The sequence below is a fragment of the Triticum urartu genome, chromosome 2 (genome assembly GCF_003073215.2).
Source record: "Triticum urartu cultivar G1812 chromosome 2, Tu2.1, whole genome shotgun sequence".
Taxonomy (NCBI): domain Eukaryota; kingdom Viridiplantae; phylum Streptophyta; class Magnoliopsida; order Poales; family Poaceae; genus Triticum; species Triticum urartu.
This window is the reverse complement of record NC_053023.1, coordinates 65333460-65354981: the sequence shown is the minus strand read 5'-3', so window position 1 is coordinate 65354981 and position 21522 is coordinate 65333460. Positions and strand designations below refer to the sequence as shown.

The 21522-nt window shown below is 43.6% G+C and overlaps 1 pseudogene; it reads right to left on the bottom strand.

Annotated features, from left to right (window-relative positions):
* Window positions 1–19189, bottom strand: part of LOC125535068 — a 71671-nt pseudogene extending 52482 nt beyond the window's left edge.
* Between the last annotated feature and the right edge of the window lie 2333 nt (window positions 19190–21522).

Genomic DNA, 21522 nt, shown 5'->3' with positions numbered 1-21522 from the left:
CTTTAATCAAAGCATTGAAATTCTTTTGTGAAGTAATAAATTCTTTAATATTAGATTCAAAATCAGAGGGCATCTTATTATAATTTCCATAAGAATTGTTGTAGGAATTGCCATAATTATTAGAGGTATTACTAGGTTAAGGCCTAGGATTAAAATTTCCTCTATACGCATTGTTACCAAAATTATTCCTACAAACAAAATTCACATCCATAGATTCATTATTATTATCAATCAAAGTAGACAAGGGCATATCATTAGGATCAGAAGAAACACTTTTACTAGCAAAAAATTTCATAAGTTCATCCATCTTTCCACTCAAAACATTAATTTCTTCTATCGCATGCACCTTTTTATTAGTAGATCTTTCAGTATGCCATTGAGAATAATTAACCATAATATTATCTAGGAGTTTAGTAGCTTCTCCTAAAGTGATTTCCATAAAAGTGCCTCCCGCGGCCGAATCTAAAAGATTTCTAGAAGCAAAATTCAATCCGGCATAAAATTTTTGTATAATCATCCACAAATTCAAACCACGAGTAGGGCAATTACGTATCATTAATTTCATTCTCTCCAAAGCTTGTGCAAAATGTTCATCATCAAGTTGCTTAAAATTCATAATATCGTTTCTAAGGGAGATGATCTTAGCGAGAGGAAAATACTTTGAGATAAAAGCATCTTTGCACTTATTCCATGAATCAATACTATTTTTAGGCAAGACGAGAACCAAGGTTTAGCACGATCTCTAAGCGAAAAAGGAAATAGCTTCAATTTAACAATATCGTTCTCCACATCTTTCTTCTTTTGCATATCACACAAATCAATGATGCTATTTATATGGGTAGCGGCATCTTCAATAGGAAGGACGGAAAACGAATCTTTCATGACAAGATTCAGCAAGGCAGCATTAATTTCACAAGATTCAGCATCGGTAAGAGGAGAAATCGGAGTGCTAATAAAATCATTATTGTTGGTATTGGTAAAGTCACACAATTTAGTGTTATCCTGAGCCATCGTGACTAGCAAGCAATCCAACACACAAGCAAACAAAAAGCAAGCGGGCAAAAAGAGGCAAACGGGAAAGAGAGGGAGGATAGAGAGAGAGGGCGAATAAAACAGCAAGGGTGAAGTGGGGGAGAGGAAAACGAGAGGAAAATGGCAAATAATGTAATGCGGGAGATAGGGATTGTGATGGGTACTTGGTATATTGACTTTTGCATAGACTCCCCGGCAACGGCGCCGGAAATGGCTTGTTGTCGGGAGTCAAATCTTGACTTGCGCGAACCTCCCCGGCAACGGCGCCAGAAATCCTTCTTGCTACCTCTTGAGCACTGCACTGGTTTTTCCCCGAAGAGGAAGGGATGATGCAGTAAAGTAGCGTAAGTATTTCCCTCAGTTTTTGAGAACCAAGGTATCAATCCAGTAGGAGGCTACACGCGAGTCCCTTGGACCTGCACAAAACAAATAAATCCTCGCAACCAATGCGATAAGGGGTTGTCAATCCCTACACGGCCACTTACGAGAGTGAGATCTGATAGATATGATAAGGTAATATTTTTGGTATTTTTATGATAAAGATGCAACGTAAAATAAAAGCAAAGTAAAAATTAAAGGAAATAACTAAGTATTGGAAGATTAATATGATGAAGATAGACCCCGGGGATATAGGTTTCACTAGTGGCTTCTCTCAAGAGCATAAGTATTCTAAGGTGGGTGAACGAATTACAGTTGAGCAAAGATAACCAATCATACATAAAAGAATTCAGAGAAGATTCAAATATTGTTGATAGATAGACTTGATCATAAACCCACATTTCATCAGTCTCAACAAACACACCGCAAAAAGAAGATTACATCGAATAGATCTCCACAAGAGAGGGGGAAAACATTGTATTGAGATCCAAAAAGAGAGAAGAAGCCATCTAGCTAATAACTATGGACCCGTAGGTCTGAGGTGAACTACTCACACTTCACCAGAGGGGATATGGTGATGATGTAGAAGCCCTCCGTGATGGACACCCCCTCCGGCGGAGCTCCGGAACTGGCACCAAGATGGGATCTCGTGGATACAGAAAGTTGCGGCGGTGGAATTAGGGTTTTGGCTCCATATCTGATCGTTTGGGGGTACGTAGGTATATATAGGAGGAAGGAGTACGTCGGTGGAGCAACCGGGGGCCCACGAGGGTGGAGGGCGCGCCTGGGGGGGTAGGCGCGCCCCCTACCTCGTGGCCTCCTCTTTTGTTTCTTGACGTAGGGTCCAAGTCCCCTGGATCATGTTTGGCGAGAAAATCACGTTCCCAAAGGTTTCATTCCGTTTGGACTCCGTTTGATATTCCTTTTCTTCGAAACCCTAAAATAGGCAAAAACACAGCAATTCTGGGATGGGCCTCCGGTTAATAGGTTAGTCCCAAAAATAATATAAAAGTGGATAATAAAGCCCAATAATGTCCAAAACAGTAGATAATATAGCATGGAGCAAGCAAAAATTATAGATATGTTGGAGACGTATCAATTGACCCTCTCCAGATGAGAGGATCGTTGGTGATGACGATGCGATGATTTCCCCCTCCCGGAGTGAAGTTTCCCCGGCAGAATAGCTCCGCCAGAGCCCTAGATTGGTTCCGCCTCGTGGTGGCAGAGTCTCGTCCCGAAAGCTGGCTTACGATTTTTTTCTCATCGAAAGACTCCATATAGCAGAAGATGGGCATCGGAGGGCCACCAGGGGGCCCACGAGGCAGGGGGGCGTGCCCCCACCCTCGTGGGCAGGGTGTGGCCCCCCTCCGGAACTTCTTGTGCTCAGTATTTTTTATATATTCTGAAAATGACTTTCGTGAGGTTTCAGGACTTTTGGAGCTGCGTAGAATAGATCTCTAATATTTGCTCCTTTTCCAGCCCAGAATCCCAGCTACCGACATTCTCCCTCCTTATGTAAACCTTGTAAAATAAGAGAGAATAGGCATAAGTATTATGACATAATGTGTAATAATAACCCATAATGCAGTAAATATCGATATAAAAGCATGATGCAAAATGGACGTATCAACTCCCCCAAGCTTAGACCTCGCTTGTCCTCAAGCGAAAGCAGAAATCCAAAAATATGTCCACATGTTTAGAGATAGAGGTGTCGATAAAAATAAAATACGGACATGAGGGCATCATGATCATTCTTAGAACAGTAACTTATATGATTCTTGTCATATGATCTCTTATGCTTGAGTAACAATTCGATCACAATTTCAAGTATGAATCATAAACTTCATTGAAAACTAACAAACTATAATCTCAGTCATTGGAGCAATTGCAATTTATCATTACAGAGGAAAGAGTCAATATAAGAGCTTTTCAGCAAGTCCACATACTCAACTATCATAGAGTCTTTCACAAGTGCTAACACTCATGCAATACTTATGGGTATGGAGTTTTAATCAGACACAGAGAAAGATAGGGGCTTATAGTTTTGCCTCCCAACGTTTTACCTCAAGGGTAATGTCAACAATAATAGTTCACGAAAAATCACATCCAATTAGCCATATAGACCAGGATCTTTCCAACATATTGTTCTTGCCAAAAGATAAAATGTAAAAAGGAAGGGTGAAGATCACCATGACTCTTATGTAAGGTAGGAGATAAAAGTAAAAGATAGGCCCTTCGCAGAGGGAAGTAGAGGTTGTCATGCGCTTTTATGGTCGGATGCACAAAATCTTAATGCGAAAAACGTCACTTTATATTGCCACTTGTGATATGGACCTTTATTATGCAGTTCGTCGCTTTTATTTCTTCCATATCACACGATCGTATAAAGCTTATTTTCTCCCACAGTAATAAGTCATACATATTTAGAGAGCAATTTTTATTGCTTGCACCGATGACAACTTACTTGAGGGATCTTACTCTATCCATAGGTAGGTATGGTGGACTCTCATGGAAAAACTGGTTTAAGGGTGTTTGGAAGCACAAGTAGTATCTCTACTTGGTGCAAAGAATTTGGCTAGCATGAGGGGTAAGGAAAGCTCAATCATGTTGGATGATCCATGAAAATATAATTTATCTCAGATCTAAGAAAACATAACCCATTATGTTGTCTTCCTTGTCCAACGTCAACTCTTTAGCATGTCATATTTTAATGAGTGCTCACAAGCATAAAAGATGTCCAAGATAGTATATTTATATGTGAATGCCTCTCTTTCTTTATTACTTCCTATTAATTGCAACGATGACCAAAACTAGGTTTGTCAACTCTCAACAACTTTTATTCATCATACTTTTTATATGTGAGCTCATTACTCTCCATAAGATCCATATGATCTCTTTGTTTCTTTTTATTTCTTTCTCTTTTCTTTTATTCACTCAAGATTATGGCAAAATAATCAAGCCCTTGACTCAACACTAATCTTTATTATATATAACTCACAGACTCGATTAGATAGAAGGATCATAAAGCAAAACTCACAACTAGATCATACTAAAACTTTATTCTACTAGATCAAGATATTATCAAAAGGATCAAACTAAGAAAACGGTAAAGATAAAAGTGATGGTGATACAATACCGGGGCACTCCCCCAAGCTTGGCACTTGCCAAGGGGAGTGCCCATACCAGGTACTCAGTTCTTCTTTGTTGGTTGAGAGGGTGGAGTTGTTGACGATGTAGGCTTGTCGTCCTTCTTCCAAGGCATAGGCTCGCCATCATAGAAGGATGACCGAGTCTCCTGAATCTTCAAATCTGCAGCCAAACTCATCCTCTTGAATCTATACTCATACTCACAGTTTTGATTTTGTAGGTCATAGATCTGGGCTTGGAGGTGCTCAATTTTCTCGTGAAGCTTGAAGATAGCCTCCCCAATGTCCTTGGCATCCAACTTGTGGTTGTTGGTTAACTCCGTGATCATAATGTGATTGGAGTCAAGTCCACGCTCCACCATCTCCCTACACCTGAAAACTTGTTGCTCGATTGCCTCGAGCCTTGTTTCCACGCTTCCGGTCCTTCTTGGTCCCTCAACATCGCAGATGTGCAACAACCCCTCATGCATCTCAATGGTTTAAGGGTGTTGCAAAACCTCTGCAAGGTAGGTGTTGATGAACTTCTAGAAGAACTTGTCCTTGGGGGCACTTGAGGACGACATGACAACCTAGATCTGTCAGATAAACAGCTCGAAATAAAGACAAGAGATATTTGCATTATACGGGAGTCAAAACCTCCGGGAGATTATATAATGATTTTTTATTGACCAAAATACGTAACGTGCGAGAAAAAGGAGTCCGGAGAGCGCACGAGGTGCCCACGAGCTAGGGGGCGCGCCATGGGGGGTAGGGCACGCCCTCCACCCTCGTGGAGCCCTCGTGTCCTTCCCGAACTGTTTCTTATTTTTCTATTTTTCTAAATATTCCAAAACGGAAGAAAATTGCCATTAGAACTGTTTTGGAGTCGGTTTACTTACCGTATCACATACCTATTCCTTTTTGAAGTCTGAAACGTTCTGGAAAGTGTTCCTTATGTATTCCTCCAGGGGTTACGGTTTCAATAACATTGGTTTCAACATTTATATATAGGATTACCCGAGATATAATGTTTAATTCTTTGACAGTTCACCACCTTAGGATTTGTGCCTTCGAAGTTGTTGATTTTCATGGCACCGGAACGATAGATCTCCTCGATAACGTAAGGACCTTCCCATTTAGAGAGAAGTTTTTTCTAAAAAAAATTAGAGAGAAGTTTTCCTGCAAAAAAATCTTAAACGAGAGTTCTATAGCAATACATAATCACCTACATTAAACTCATGCTTTTGTATTCTTTTTTCATGTCATCTTTTAACTTTTTCTTTAAATAATTTGGCATTCTCGTAGGCTTGGGTTCTCCATTCATCGAGTGAGCTTATGTCAAATAACCTCTTCTCATCGGCAAGTTTGAAATCATAGTTGATCTCTTTAATAGCCCAACAAGCCTTATGTTCTAGTTCGAGAGGTAAGTGACATGCTTTTCCATAAACCATTTTATACGGAGACATACCCATAGGATTATTATATGCAGTTCTATAGGCTCATAATGCATCATCAAGTTTCTTGCACCAATTCTTTCTAGATCTATTAACAGTCTTTTGCAAAATCAATTTGAGCTATCTATTGCTCAATTCTACTTGACCACTAGACTGTGGGTGATAAGGAGATGCAATTCTATGATTAACATCATATTTAGCAAGCATTTTACGGAAAGCACCATGAATAAAATGTGAACCACCATCAGTCATTAAATATCTAGGGACTCCAAACCTTGGAAAAATAACTTCTTTAAGCATCTTAATAGAGGTGTTATGATCAGCACTACTAGTTGGAATAGCTTCTACCCACTTAGTAACGTAACCAACAGCAACTAAAATATTTGTGTATCCATTGGAGGCAGGAAAAGGTCCCATATAATCAAAGCCCCAAACATCAAGTGGTTTAATAACAAGTGAATAATTCGTAGGCATTTCTTGACGTCTACTAATATTACCAATTCTTTGACATTTATCACAAGATACAACAAACTTACGGGCATCCTTGAAGAGAGTAGGCCAATAAAAACCAGATTGCAATACCTTGTGTGCAGTTCTATCTCTAGCATGTTGTCCTCCATAAGCTCGGAGTGACACTTGCATAGGATCTGTTCCTGTTCATGCTCAGGTACACAACGTCTAATAACACCATCTACTCCTTCTTTATAAAGATGTGGGTCATCCCAAAAGTAATGTCTCAAATCATAAAAAAACTTTTTCTTTTGTTGGTATGTGAAACTAGGTGGTATAAATTTAGCAACAATATAATTATCATAATTAGCATACCATGGAGCAGTACGAAAAGCATTTATGACATTTAATTGTTCATTAGGAAAGCTATCATCAATAGGTAGTGGGTCATCAAGAACATTCTCTAGCCTAGACAAGTTGTCTGCAACGGGGTTCTCAGCTCCCTTTCTATCAATAATATGCAAATCAAATTCTTGTAGCAAGAGAACCAATCTAATAAGTCTAGGTTTAGCATCTTTCTTTTCCATAAGGTATTTAATAGCAGCATGATCCGTGTGAATAGGTACTTTAGAATCAACAATATAAGGTCTGAACTTATCACAAGCGAATACAACTGCCAAAAATTCCTTTTCAGTAGTAGCATAATTTCTCTGAGCATTTTCTAGTGTTTTACTAGCATATTGAATAACATTTAATTTCTTATCAACTCTTTGCTCTAGAACAACACCTACAGCATAATCACTAGCATCACACATAATTTCAAAGGGTAAATTCCAATCAGGTGGCTGAACAATACTTACAGAGATCAATGCTTTCTTAAGTATTTCAAATGCTTCTACACAATCATCATCAAAAACAAATGGTATATCTTTTTGTAATAAATTAGTCAGAGGCCGAGAAATTTTTGAGAAGTCCTTAATGAACCTCCTATAAAAACCAGCGTGACCAAGGAATAACATGCCCATCAATATTATTAGACAATAGATCTTTAACAATAGCAATATTAGGTTCAAATTTAACTTGCTCAGGAGGTGTATAAGTTCTAATATTGCTTTTACGAACCACAGTTGAAGCTTTAGCATGATCTTTTATCCTAACAGGAAAAGGTGGTTCCTCAACATAAGCATTAGGAACAATAGGATCATTATAAGTGACAGTCTTTTCTTCAACTTTAATAGGTGCAGCTACTTTTACTTCTATGGGAAGATGATATTTAAACCACTTCACCCTAGGGAGATCAACATGAGTAGCAAAAGATTCACAGAAAGAAGCTACTATTTCAGAGTCAAGCATATTTAGTGCTAAATTTACGGAAAACATCGGTATCCATAAAAGATTTAACACAATCAAACTTAGGTATCATACCTGACTTCTTACCTTTGTCGAGGTCCCAATCTTTAGAGTTGCGTTTAATTCTTTACAATAAATCCCATTTGAATTCAATAGTCTTCATCATAAAAGAGCCAGCACAAGAAGTATCGAGCATGGTGCGATTGTTATCAGAAAGCCGAGCATATAAATTTTGAATAATCATTTCTCTTGAGAGCTCATGATTGGGGCATGAATATAACATTGATTTAAGCCTCCCCCAAGATTGAGCAATGCTTTCTCCTTCGCGAGGCCAAAAATTATATATATAATTGCGATCACAATGAACAAGATGCATAGGATAAAACTTCTGATGAAATTCCAATTTCAATCCATTGTAGTTCCATGATACCGTATCATCACATAGACTATACCATGTCAATGCATATCCCTTCAAAGATAAAGGGAAGACCTTCTTCTTAATAACATCATCGGGCACACCTGTAAGCTTAAATAATCCACAAACTTCATCCACATATATTAGGTGCTCATCAGGATGCATTGTTTTGTCTCCTGCAAAAGGATTAGCTAGCAGTTTTTTTGTCATATCCGAAGGAATCTCAAAGTAGACATTTTCATTTTCAGTAGGTTCAATAGGCTGAGGAGTAACTCTTTTCTCTACTGGTCGGGGTGAAGATACCCCGAACAAGCCCCCCCAGAGGAGTACTTCCCATAGTAACAAGTGACAGTAAATTTCAGCACACTATATAAAATTTTCCTTACCAAATTCCACATACCAAAGGCGCTTCACTCCCCGACAACGACGCCAGAAAAGAGTCTTGATGACCCACAAGTATAGGGGATCTATCGTAGTCCTTTCGATAAGTAAGAGTGTCGAACCCAACGAGGAGCAGAAGGAAATGATAAGCGGTTTTCAGCAAGGTATTCTCTGCAAGCATTGAAATTATAGGTAACAGATAGTTTTGTGATAAGATAATTGGTAGCAAGCAACAAGTAACAAAAGTAAATAAAATGCAGCAAGGTGGCCCAATCCCTTTTGCAACAAAGGACAACCTTGGACAAATTCTTATATAGAGAAAAGCGCTCCCGAGGACACATGGGAATTATCGTCAAGCTAGTTTTCATCATGTTCATATGATTCACGTTCGGTACTTTTTGATAATTTGATATGTGGGTGGACCTGTGCTTGGGTACTGTCCTTACTTGGACAAGCATCCCACTTATGATTAACCTCTACTGCAAGCATCCGAAACTACAACAAAAGTATTAAGGTAAACCGAACCATAGCATGAAACATATGGATCGAAATCAGCCCCTTACGAAGCAACGCATAAACTATTGTTTAAGATTCTATCACTCTAGCAACCCATCATCTACTTATTACTTCCCAATGCCTTCCTCTAGGCCCAAATAATGGTGAAGTGTCATGTAGTCGACGTTCACATAACACCACTAGAGGAGAGACAACATACATATCATTAAAATATCAAATGAATACCAAATTCACATGACTATTAATAGCAAGACTTCTCCCATGTCCTCAGGAACAAACGTAACTACTCAAAAAGTATATTCATGTTCATAATCATAGGAGTATTAATATGCATATAGGATCTGAAAATATGATCTTCCACCAAATAAATCAACTAGCATCAACTACAAGGAGTAATTAACACTACTAGGGTTTGAGAGGAGATGGTGCTGGTGAAGATGGTGATGGAGATTGACCCTCTTCCGATGAAAGGGTCGTTGGTGATGACGATGGCGATGATTTCCCCCTCCCGGAGGGAAGTTTCCCCGGCAGAACAGCTTCGCCAGAGCCCTAGATTGGTTCCGCCAAGGTTCCGCCTCGTGGCGGCGGAGTCTCGTCCCGAAAGCTGGCTTATGATTTTTTTCTCATTGAAAGACTCCATATAGAAGAGGATGGGCATCGGAGGGCCACTAGGGGGCCCACGAGGCAGGCAGTGCGCCCAGGGGGGTAGGGCGCGCCCCCACCCTCGTGGGCAGTGTGTGGCCCCCCTCCGGAACTTCTTGCGCTCAGTATATTTTATATATTCTGATAATGACTTCCGTGAAGTTTCAGGACTTTTGAAGCTGTGCAGAATAGATCTCTAATATTTGCTCCTTTTCTAGCCTAGAATCCCAGCTGCCGGCATTCTCCCTCTTTATGTAAACCTTGTAAAATAAGAGAGAATAGGCATAAATATTGTTACATAATGTGTAATAACAGCCCATAATGCAATAAATATCAATATAAAAGCATGATGCAAAAATGGACGTATTAGTTATCCCTTGCATATTATAGTTCATCACGAAGTTCTAGTTACTTGGTTATAATGACTAAAGAACTCCGTCAATCACTATATTATCTGGAAGATTAACTCCCACTTGATTCAAGTGATTGTAGTACTCCGACATTCTGAGCACATGCTCACTAGCTGAGCTATTCTCCTTCATCTTGTAGGCAAAGAACTTGTGAGAGGTCTCATACCTCTCGACTCGGGCATTAGTTTGAAATACCAATTTCAGCTCTTGGAACATCTTATATGCTCCATGGCATTCAAAATGATTTTGAAGTCCCGGTTCTAAGCCGTAAAGCATGGCGCACTAAACTATCAAGTAGTCATCATACTAGCTTGCCAAATGTTCATAACGTCTGCATCTGCTCCAGCAATAGGTCTGTCACCTAGCGGTGCATCAAGGACATAATTCTTCTGTGCAGCAATGAGGATTATTCTCAGACCACGGAGCTAGTCCGCATCTTTTCTACTAACATCTTCCAACATAGTTTTCTCTAGGAACATATCATAAATAAATCGGGAAGCTATACACGAGCAATTGATCTACAACATAGATATGCAAATACTATCAGGACTAAGTTCCTGATAAATTTAAGCTCAATTAATCATATTACCTAAGAACTCCCACTTAGATAGACATCCCTCTAAACATCTAAGTGATCACGTGATCCATATCAACTAAACCATGTCTGATCATCACGTGAGATGGAGTAGTTTTCAATGGTGAACATCACTATGTTGATCATATCTTCTATATGATTCAAGCTCGACCTTTCGGTCTCGGTGTTCCGAGGCCATATCTACATATCCTAGGATCGTCAAGTTTAACCCAAGTATTGTGCGTGTGCAAAACTGGCTTGCACCCGTTGAATGTGAACGTAGAGCTTATCACACCCGATCATCACACGGTGTCTCATCATGAAGAACTGTCGCAATGGTGCATACTCAGGGAGAACAGCTATACCTTGAAATTTTAGTAAGGGATCATCTCATTGCTACCATCGTACTAAGCAAAATAAGATGCATAAAAGATAAACATCACATGCAATCAAAATATGTGACATGATATGGCCATCGTCATCTTGTGCCTTTGATCTCCATCTCCAAAGTACCGTCATGATCTCCATCGTCACCGGCATGATACCATGATCTCCATCATCTTGATCTCTATCAACGTGTCGTCACATGGTTGTCTTGCCAACTGTTCCTTTTGCAACTATTGCTATCACATAGCGATAAAGCAAAGTAATTATATGACGCTTGCATCTTATGCAATAAAGAGACAACAATAAGGCTCCTGCCAGTTGCCGATAACTTTAACAAAACATGATCATCTCATACAACAATTTATATCTCATCATGTCTTGACCATATCACATCACCATATACCCTGCAAAAACAAGTTAGACGTCCTCTACTTTGTTGTTGCAAGTTTTATGTGGCTGCTACGGGCTTCCAGCAAGAACCGTTCTTACCTACGCATCAAAACAACAACGTAGTATAGTGATTGCTTTTTGATCTTCGGAAAGAACCCTGTTCATTGAAACTGATTCAACTAAAGTTGGAGAAACAGACACCCACTAGCCACCTGTGTGCGAACACTAGTAGAAAAAGGGGCTTTGGTTCGGCCAGAAAAGAGCATTAGTACTGGTTGCATTACGAACCAGGACTCATGTGAGCATTAGTCCCGGTTCGAGCGGCTAGGTCACCGTACATGCATTACTCCCGGTTCAAATGGGACCTTTAGTCCTGGTTGGTGCCACGAACCGGGACTAAAGGGTGCGATGCCCATTAGTACCGGTTCGTGCCAGCAACCGGTACTAAAGGTTAGACCTTTAGTACCGGTTTGTGCCACAAACCGGTACTAATGTTGCAATTTTCAAATCCTACAACCCCCCCTGTGTATCGCCTTTTTAGTTTTGTAAAAAGCAAAAGAAAATGATAAAAACTTCAAAAGTTAAAATCCTTTGAGATGTAGTTATGTTACTACATCTACTAGTTAGGACATGTTTTGGACATGTTTTGCAAAAAGTGTAGGGAAAATGTAAAACGGCTATAACTTTTGCAACGATGTCAGAAAAAACGTATAATATATCAAAATGTTCAGCACAAAAACCCGCATCCGATTTTGACCGCCTACGGCCAGTTTGCAAATTTGTAGAATCCTCAAATTCCAAAAGGAAAAAAGTTATGCTCAAATTTCAGTTTTTTTAAAAAAATCATTAAATCTGGTCAAACTATGGCCAAACTACTTATTCAAGAAGTATTAGTGTTACTAAATAATTATTCAGGAATATTAGTGTTACTAAATAATTATTTCAGTTTTTTTGAATTTTGGTCAAATCTGGTTAAAGTATGGTCAAACAATGGTCAAACTACTTATTCAAGAAATATTAGTGTCACTAAATAATTATTGTTTTTAGGAACAATAGTTTTAAACTCAAACAGTGAAATGTGTGACTTCATGCTCAAGCTAAACTCCTGAGGGTTAATAGGATTGACATCTTACTGTTGTCAGCAAAACAACAAGTGCAGACTTGGAAACGAGGGAGAATAGAACCCGAAAGTTAAGCATGCTCAGGTTGGGGGAGTGGGAGGATGGGTGACCGTCCGGGAAGTTAGATGATTTGGAATGATGAGGGGTGATTAGAGATTAAATTGAGCAGTGATGAGGGGTGATTAGAGATTAGAGGTTAAAATAATTCAAAAATTTGAAAATCGGGAAAAAAGTTCAAAAAAATCCTTTAGTACCGGTTGGTGTTACCAACCGGGACTAAAGGTGGACCTCCAGGCAGCGGCCACGTGGAGGGCCTTTAGTCTCGGTTCGTATAAGAACCGGGACTAAAGGGGGGACCTTTAGTAAAGACCCTTTAGTCCCGGTTCCAGAACCGGGACTAAAGGCCCTTATGAACCGAGACAAAAGGCTCGTTTTCTACTAGTGGAAGCACGTCGGTAGATCCAGTCTCGCGTAAGCGTATGCGTAATGTCGGTCTGAGCCGCTTCATCCAACAATACCACTGAATCAAAAATCAACTAGTGACGGCAAGCAATATGTATATACCCACGCCCACAACTGCTTTGTGTTCTACTCGTGCATATAACATCTACGCATAGACATGGCTCGGATGCCACTGTTGGGGAACACAGTATTTCAAAAATTTCCTAGGATCACGCAAGATCTATCTAGGAGATGCATAGCAACGAGAGGGGAGAGTGTGTCCACGTACCCTCTAGACCGAAAGCGGAAGCGTTATGTAACGCGCTTGATGTAGTCGAATGTCTTCGCGATCCAACTGATCAAGTACCGAACACACGGCACCTCCGCGATCTGCACATGTTCAACTCAGTGATGTCCCTCGTACTCTTGATCCAGTTGAGTCTGAGGGAGAGTTTCTCAGCATGACAGCGTGATGATGGTGATGATGAAGTTACCGACGCAGGGCTTCACCTAAACACTACAACGATATGACCGAGGTGGAAATCTATGGAGGGGGGCACCGCACACGGCTAAGACAACTATCAACTTGTGTGTTCTAGGGTGCCCCTGCCCCCGTATATAAAGGAGCAAGGGGGAGGCCCGCCGGCCCTCATGGGGCGCGCCCCAAGTTGGATTCCAACTAGGAATAGGAATCCTAGCTATTCCTAGTAGGTTTCCAACAAGGGAAGAGGGGAAGGAAGGAGAGGGAGAGAGGGAGAAGGAAAGGGAGGGGGGCGCCGCCCCCTCCTAGTCCAATTCAGACTCCTCAAGGGGGGGCAGCCCTAGGGCCTTCTCCTCCCTCTCTCACAAGGCCCATGTTGGCCCATTAGTCCCCCCGGGGTTTCGATAACCCCCCGGCACTCCGATATTTATCCGGTGTTCCCAGAACTAATCCGCTGTCCGAATAACATCGTGCAATATATCAATCTTTATGTCTCGACCATTTTGAGACTCCTCGTCATGTCCGTGATTACATCCAGGACTCCGAACTACCTTCGGTACATCAAAACACATAAACTCATAATATCGATCGTCATCGAGCATTAAGCGTGCGGACCCTGCGGGTTCGAGAACTATGTAAAAATGACCGAGACTCATCTCCGATCAATAACCAATAGCGGAACCTAGATGCCCATATTGGTTCCTAAATATTCTACGAAGATCTTTATCGGTCAACCCACATAACAACATACGTTTTTCCCTTTGGCATTGGTATGTTACTTGCCTGAGATTCGATCGTCGGTATCATCATACCTAGTTCAATGTCGTTACCGTCAAATCTCTTTACTCGTTCCGTAATGCAACATCCCGCAACTAACTCATTAGTCACATTGCTTGCAAGGCTTATAGTGATGTGCATTATCGAGAGGGCCTAGAGATACCTCTCCGACAATCGGAGTGACAAATCCTAATCTCGATCTATGCCAACTCAACAAACACCACCAGAGACACCTATAGAGAATATTTATAATCACCCAGTTACGTTGTGACGTTTGATAGCACACTAAGTGTTCCTCCGGTATTCGGGAGTTGCATAATCTCATAGTCATAGGAACATGTTTAAGTTATGGAGAAAGCAATAGCAATAAACTAAATGATCGTAGTGCTAAGCTAACAGATGGGTCATGTCAATCACATCATTCTCTAATGATGTGATCCCGTTTATCAAATGATGACTCATGTCTATGGTTAGGAAACTTACCCATCTTTGATTAACGAGCTAGTCAAGTAGAGGCATACTAGTGACACTCTGTTTGTCTATATATTCACACATGTACTAAGTTTCCGGTTAATACAATTCTAGCATGAATAATAAACATTTATCATGATATAAGGAAATATAAACAACAACTTTATTATTGCCTCTAGGGCATATTTCCTTCACTTCCGCCTTCCTCTTGATTGTCGCCAATTCTTCTTGCATCACTTCAGCTTGAAGCTCCGACCTCTCCAGCTTCTGCTCAAGATCACGAACATGAGCAGCCACAGCATCAGCTGCTTTGCCGGAGTTGTTCCTAGATGACTGGAACCGGCGTGTCCTTCATTTCTTCCATCTCAAGCTAGCATATGGAGGAAAATGATAGGCATTAGTGGGAGATCTATTTCACATTTTGCAAACCAACCCAAGCAAGAGAAACCAAACCAACACACAAATGGATTATTTGAAGTAACCAAACCAGCACACAAAATCTATACATAGATATTTTACTCAAACTCAAACAAAAGAAGATGATGACTAGTAACTTGACAGCATTATTTGACTAGTAACTTATGTGACCTGGAGACATGCAATTGGAACAATATGATGCTTCATCAAGCCTCGAATGGTGGTTCTATATAAGATGGCTTCCCGAGTGAGTCGATCATCAAACTAACATTCAGATCAAATTTCATCATATCATAAAAATGCAACAAATAGCTACAACAAGTTCTGATATCTTTGTTGAACTATCAAACAACATCAAAGCATGGAACATAGTGTGTGTTCTTGACTGGCTCCGAATCAAATAGCATCAAACAACATCAAAGCTAGCTGTGAATCAAACAAGGCTGAGGTTTCTAGACAAAAGTTTGAACTGGTTGGACAAAACATGGAGTGACTTACCATAGCAGTCTTGACTGGCTCCGAAAACCCGTGCTTCTTGCTGTTGTGGGTGGCCTTAAACAAGTCAATCACAGACAGCTCCTCACCCTTATGCTCTTCTTTCTGAAATGTTTTTCAACAAAAATCAAAATTTTATTCAGCAAGAATCATAAATGTTATTCAACGAGGATCAAATGGTAAGGTCTCTAGAGAAAAGTTCTCACAGTGAGAAAAATGTGTGCTGTGTAGTGCCTCGAACCAGTTCTCTGATTGTAAACGACTTTTTCTCGATTCATCTTGTGCGACACACAGGTTTCCTACAAAAAATCATATTGTCAGCATTATCTTGCACTAGCATATCATGTGCAAAACATAAAGCAGCAAACAAAGCAGAGACAAACCTTGTGTCTTGGGGTAGACCACATCTCCACCAGAGCTTGCCATTCACCATCCGTCAGATCTGGCACCGTAGACTTGATGCTGACTTTGTTTCCGGCTACGGTATCAAAATACTTCTTCTTGATCTGATGGCGTCTGCTCTTTGAATTTTTCTGTAGAATATCTTTGCACGCAGTGTTGATGGTCTCCGAGTCCGTGTTCATCTCAAAATTTGCCTACCAAGACAGCAAACAAGGTAGGAACAACATTAGTTATGATGCATAGGTGTAACAGAAAATAGATAGCACATTAACTACGAAACAAGTAGATGTCCAGATTTAAGTTTTTTACTTTTCCTAACTAGTAGATGTAGTAATATAACTACATGTCGAAAGATTTTCTTTTTTGAAGTTTTTATCATTTTCTTTTGTTTTTTTCCAAACTAAAATGCCGATACATGGGGGGGGGAGGGGGGGTAGAGTTTTTGAGACACAAACCCCTTTAGTCCCAGTTTGAGACACGAGCCGGGACTAAAGGACATCGCACCCTTTAGTACCGGTTCATGTCTGAAACCGGGACTAAAGCTCTAATCTTTAGTCCTGGTTTGAGATACGAACCGGGACTAAAGGGCATCGCACCCTTTAGTCCCGGTTCGTGTCTCAAACCGGGACTAAAGGTCCCATTTGAACCGGGACTAATGCCTTCCCGACGGCCTAGCCGCTCCAACCGGGACTAATGCTCACATTAGTTCTGGTTCGTAATGCAACCAGGACTAATGTGTACATTGAGCTGTGACCAAAGCCCTCTTTTCTACTAGTGTTATTAAGGGTCAGTTTGGTTGGCATCCTCGTCATGTATTGCCTGGCCTGGAATTGTCCCTGGATTCTACTAGTGGTTGTTCGGTTGCTGCCCTATGAAAAAGAGAACTTGCGTAGCGTGGACTCCTTGTATTGTAAATTTGTAATTAGCCTGGGCAGAACTCGAGGCACTCTAAGTAGGCTGGGCCAGGCGATCTAGTTCGGAAGCCTGGGCCTGTGGCCACGAGCTAAATAGCAACCTGGATGGAACTTTGCATGATAAAAAAATGATTCACGGACTGTATGATGGGACGTTGATGCTTTACCAGGCGAGGGACCAAACCAAACGCTTGGTTGCCACACTAGCATGGTCAGGCAGAAAAAATTCACATTTGATGTCCATGCCAGGCAGCAGAAAACTTCCTGGCACGAGGGCTAGGTCACCATCCAAACTGACCGTAACTACTTGTCATCTCATTATTTTTGCTTATGTGGCATCTACATTACTAGTTATGTTACGAGCCGTTGTGAAGAGAGATCGGAAGCTCATCGGCACCACACAATGAGGCGACATTTGACATTTTGGTCTTTCGTTGGCCTTTGAGTTGTCGCCTTGTGGGCACTATACTCATCGATTCAATGATTGCAATTTTTAAGTAAACATTGAGGGAGTACATGATTTTTCCCTTTTCTTATACAATAGGGTATATAAATATGTGAAGAGATTCGCTAACTGTCAGTCTAGCTAGTTCCTACAGATCATCAGTATCACTACTAACAATTGTTTGAGCTCTTTGTCTGAGCCTCCGGTTCACAGGCAGAACTATTATTTACTTTGTCCCGGGCTCTCCTGCCCAGGAACCAAAGCACGAGGTGGATGGCGATGTAGGCGAGCACGGCGGCGAACAGCGTGATGACGTACCCCGTCGCCTTGCACCCTCGGCTGCTGTCGACGGCGTACGCCCCGAGGAGGCCGAGCAGGTCTAGCACGATTGCTGTGTTCATGGCATAGAGCACGAAGACATTGTTCTGCAGAGACTCCTGCAGCAGCAGGACGATGACGACGACCGATGCCACGAACAAGGTCGAGTAGCAGTAGAAGAAGGCGCTGTACCGGAGCGGGTTGCTAAGCCGCATTACGGCGTTCCCCCCATGGTCGCCACCGGGCGGCTTCATGGCGGCCTGGTAGGTGACGCTCGCCGCAAGGATCACCATCACCATCATGTACTTCCGCCTGGCACTATTCCCGCTCTTGTGTTGTCGCCTCATTTCCCTATCACCGGCTAGACTTGGCCGTTATGAGTTGCGGTCTTCTTCTCCATTGGAATCGCCGAATATGAGCAGGACCAGCAGCGCCATGACCGTGATGGCAATCAGCGTGATTGCCGCGGCGACCAGGACGAAGACGTACATGATGCTGCTGAGGTAGTCCCGCTGAGGTAGGCGCCCATCAGGCCGAACAGGGCGATCACCAATTCACCATGCACACATATAGCGCGTAGCACCATATGCCCGGCTTATACAAGTTCGGGTTCACAAGCAGGATGATGAGCGTGATGGACACCATGAAACTCGTCGAGTTGCAGTAGAAGAACGCTTGGTACCTCACCCCATATGTGTCGGCCATGATGGGGTCTCCCGCATGGTGCCCCTCCGTGCAGAAGCCCTCCTGCGGTGTCAGTCCAGCTTGGTAGGTGATGGTAGCCACCAGGATGGCGAGAAGCAGCAGCCGCTTGCGCCTCTTCTCCAGCTTCCTGTTGTCCTTGTTGCTCATTTCCTTGTGTTCCAGCGTGAAGAAGACCACGTGAATTACCACGTACACCAAAGTAGCAGCCGGCAAGGCTATGAGCTTGACGGTGGTGACCATGTCCCGGCAGCTGCCGGTCGCGTACGCGCCGATGAGGCCGAGCAAGCACAGTAGCATCACCACCACGAGAGGATTCGAGACAACCACCAACACCATCATCATGAGGAAGATGTAGACGAGAACCAGGTCGATCAGCACGATGACGTTGGCAGAGGAGCCCGCATTCCCGTAGCTCCCGGTCACGTAGGCCCCCAGGAGGCCGAGCAGCACAACCAGGATGAGCTCGCACAGCTGCACCATGGCGCAGAGCACCGGCTCTGCAGCCTCCGGACCAGGAGCAGCACGATGATGAGCAGCGACACCATGAACCCCGTGGTGTTGCAGTAGAAGAAGGTCGTCCGGTGGAGATGCCGGCGGCCGTCACTACTGGAATCGCACCCTATGCCGACGGCCCTGGCCGTCGGCATAGCCCTGCTATGTCGTCGGGACAGGCCTATGCCGACGGCCCCCGTCGGCATAGGTCCGTCGGCAACATATACGTCGGCGTAGCCCGGGAGGTCGTCGGCATAGAAAGGCCGTCGGCATAGGACCTATCCCGACGGTGTCCGTACAACTATGCCGATGGCACTGGGCCTAATTCGGTTAGGGCGTAACGGGCTGTAAATGGGCTATATGCGAATAGGCTGTTAACAGGCTTTCCATGGGCCGGCCCGCTACCTTTTGACCAAGTCAAACGGGCCGGCCTTTTCACAGGAATGGGCCTCTGTTGGGCCGTGCCTCGTGTCGACGTATCATAGGCGCCTTCTGTCCAATGAGTGGATGACATCTGTCCCAACGATGAGCCGACACGTGTTTTCTCCAGCCAATGATCATTTGACACGTGGAAATTCCCCATTGGTCGGGGCTGTTAACGGGTTATCGGATCCAAAACCCAACCCGATAGCTTAACGGCGTTCCGTTACGATGGATGCCACGTGTCGGTCACCCTTGACGAAAGCACTTCTGTGACGCGCGATTTATCGTCATGGAAGTGGACACTTCCGTGATGATAATTTTGGTAATGTCATGGAACACTTCTATGGCAGCACAGGTATGACTATCTTGATTCTGTCATAAATTTGTCATGGATGTACATGCATGACAAAAAAAGCGACCTACTGTGACATACACGTATGATCACGGAAGTGTATTTTTTTTTGTAGTGATGTAAACCCTAGATCCCCCCAGTGTCTATATAAATAGGAGGGGTTAGTCCGGAAAGGATATTCATTACCATAGTCATACATGTTAGGCTTCTAGGGTTTAGCCATTACGATCTCATGGTAGATCAACTCTTGTAAAACTCATATTCATCAAGATCAATCAAGCAGGACGTAGGGTATTACCTCCATAGAGAGGGCCCGAACCTGGGTAAACATCGTGTCCCCCGTCTCCTGTTACCATCGATCCTAGACGCACAGTTTGGGACCCCCTACCCGAGATCTACCGGTTTTGACACCGACAACGACCGCTCTCCACCCTGTGATCATGGGGCGCGGGCGCCTTGAAGACCACGACCCGAGTCCACTCAGTAAATGAGCCACGCCTCTGCGTTTTCCTCTTTTTATGTGGAAGGCGTGGGCCGTCATGACGCATGCGTGCGGAAACCGCCCCACACATGACCCCCACGTCACACATGAACCTCCACGTCGCGCGTTCAATGCGGGTCGTGGGGAAGCGCAGCGAGCGAAGGAGTTACTACAAGTAAAAATCTGCCCCACGTGCCCGCGCACCATTCTGGGCCTAGCCAAACAACGTGTCGCGCTTATGTGTGGCCCAGGCCCGGGGGCTCCTGTCGGTGTACAAAAGAAGGGGCTCTCCTTTGTACCCCTTTACTTGTGCATGGGCAGTCAGAGCCATGCCCGCGGCCACACTGAGCAGGGCAGTGGAGGGATGCCGGAGCACGAGACAACCGAAGCAACGCCAAGGCCAGAGGCACAGAGAGAAAGAGGGCGAGGTGGACTCCCCCGGCAAGACCCTTGCCGGGGCAGCCTCCGCAGCCCCGGCAAGAGCCTTGTCGGGGCAACTTGCCCAATCCCGGCAGAACGCGCCGCCCTTGAGCCAAGGGGTTCCAATGCCATCACCCACATTGGAACCAATGCTCGGGAGGCACCTCCATGGTGGCATGCAGATATTTGTGGAGATCATAAAAACACAAGATCAGATGAGGACCAGAAGACGACGATCCCTGCCAAGGTCCTTTCCAAGGAAATCCACGAGACCCCCCGGCAAGATCGTTAACGACGATGACCGCGCTGCCGCGGCAAGACCCTTGTTGGGCCCCCGGCAAGACCCTTGCCGAGGACATCTGCGGGACTGCAGCCAGGCCCCACGTCTGCCAAGACTCCACCACCGCTCCCATGCAGCTGCTAGCTCAACCAGCTGGGCAGGCATCTGCGTGGCAGTGTGCGGCCTCCACACCGACTCAGCAAGCACCTGCGTGGTGGCATGCAGATCTTCGTGAAGACTCTGCCACCACGCCAGCCTAGTAGCCAGCCAACGTGGCGCTACAACGCCTCCTCAGCTCGGACGCGTGTCGGGGCCAGGCGAGGCGGCGACAGCTGGGACAAGCTTCCTTGCCGTCCCCGATAAAGCAAGCAGGGCACGTCGGTAGCGCTTTAAATGTGTTTGTCCGACGCAGCCAGAGGATAAACTCAGCCACTATACACCTTTCCACCTCATGTGTGCCACGGTGGCGACCCCTTTGTAGCTATAAAAGGAGGCCCGAGGCTGTAGCGACCCGACCCGAATGGATCAAGTCTACTGTGCTCCGGTGTCATCCCTGGATCAGTAATGCTGACACCACACAGTA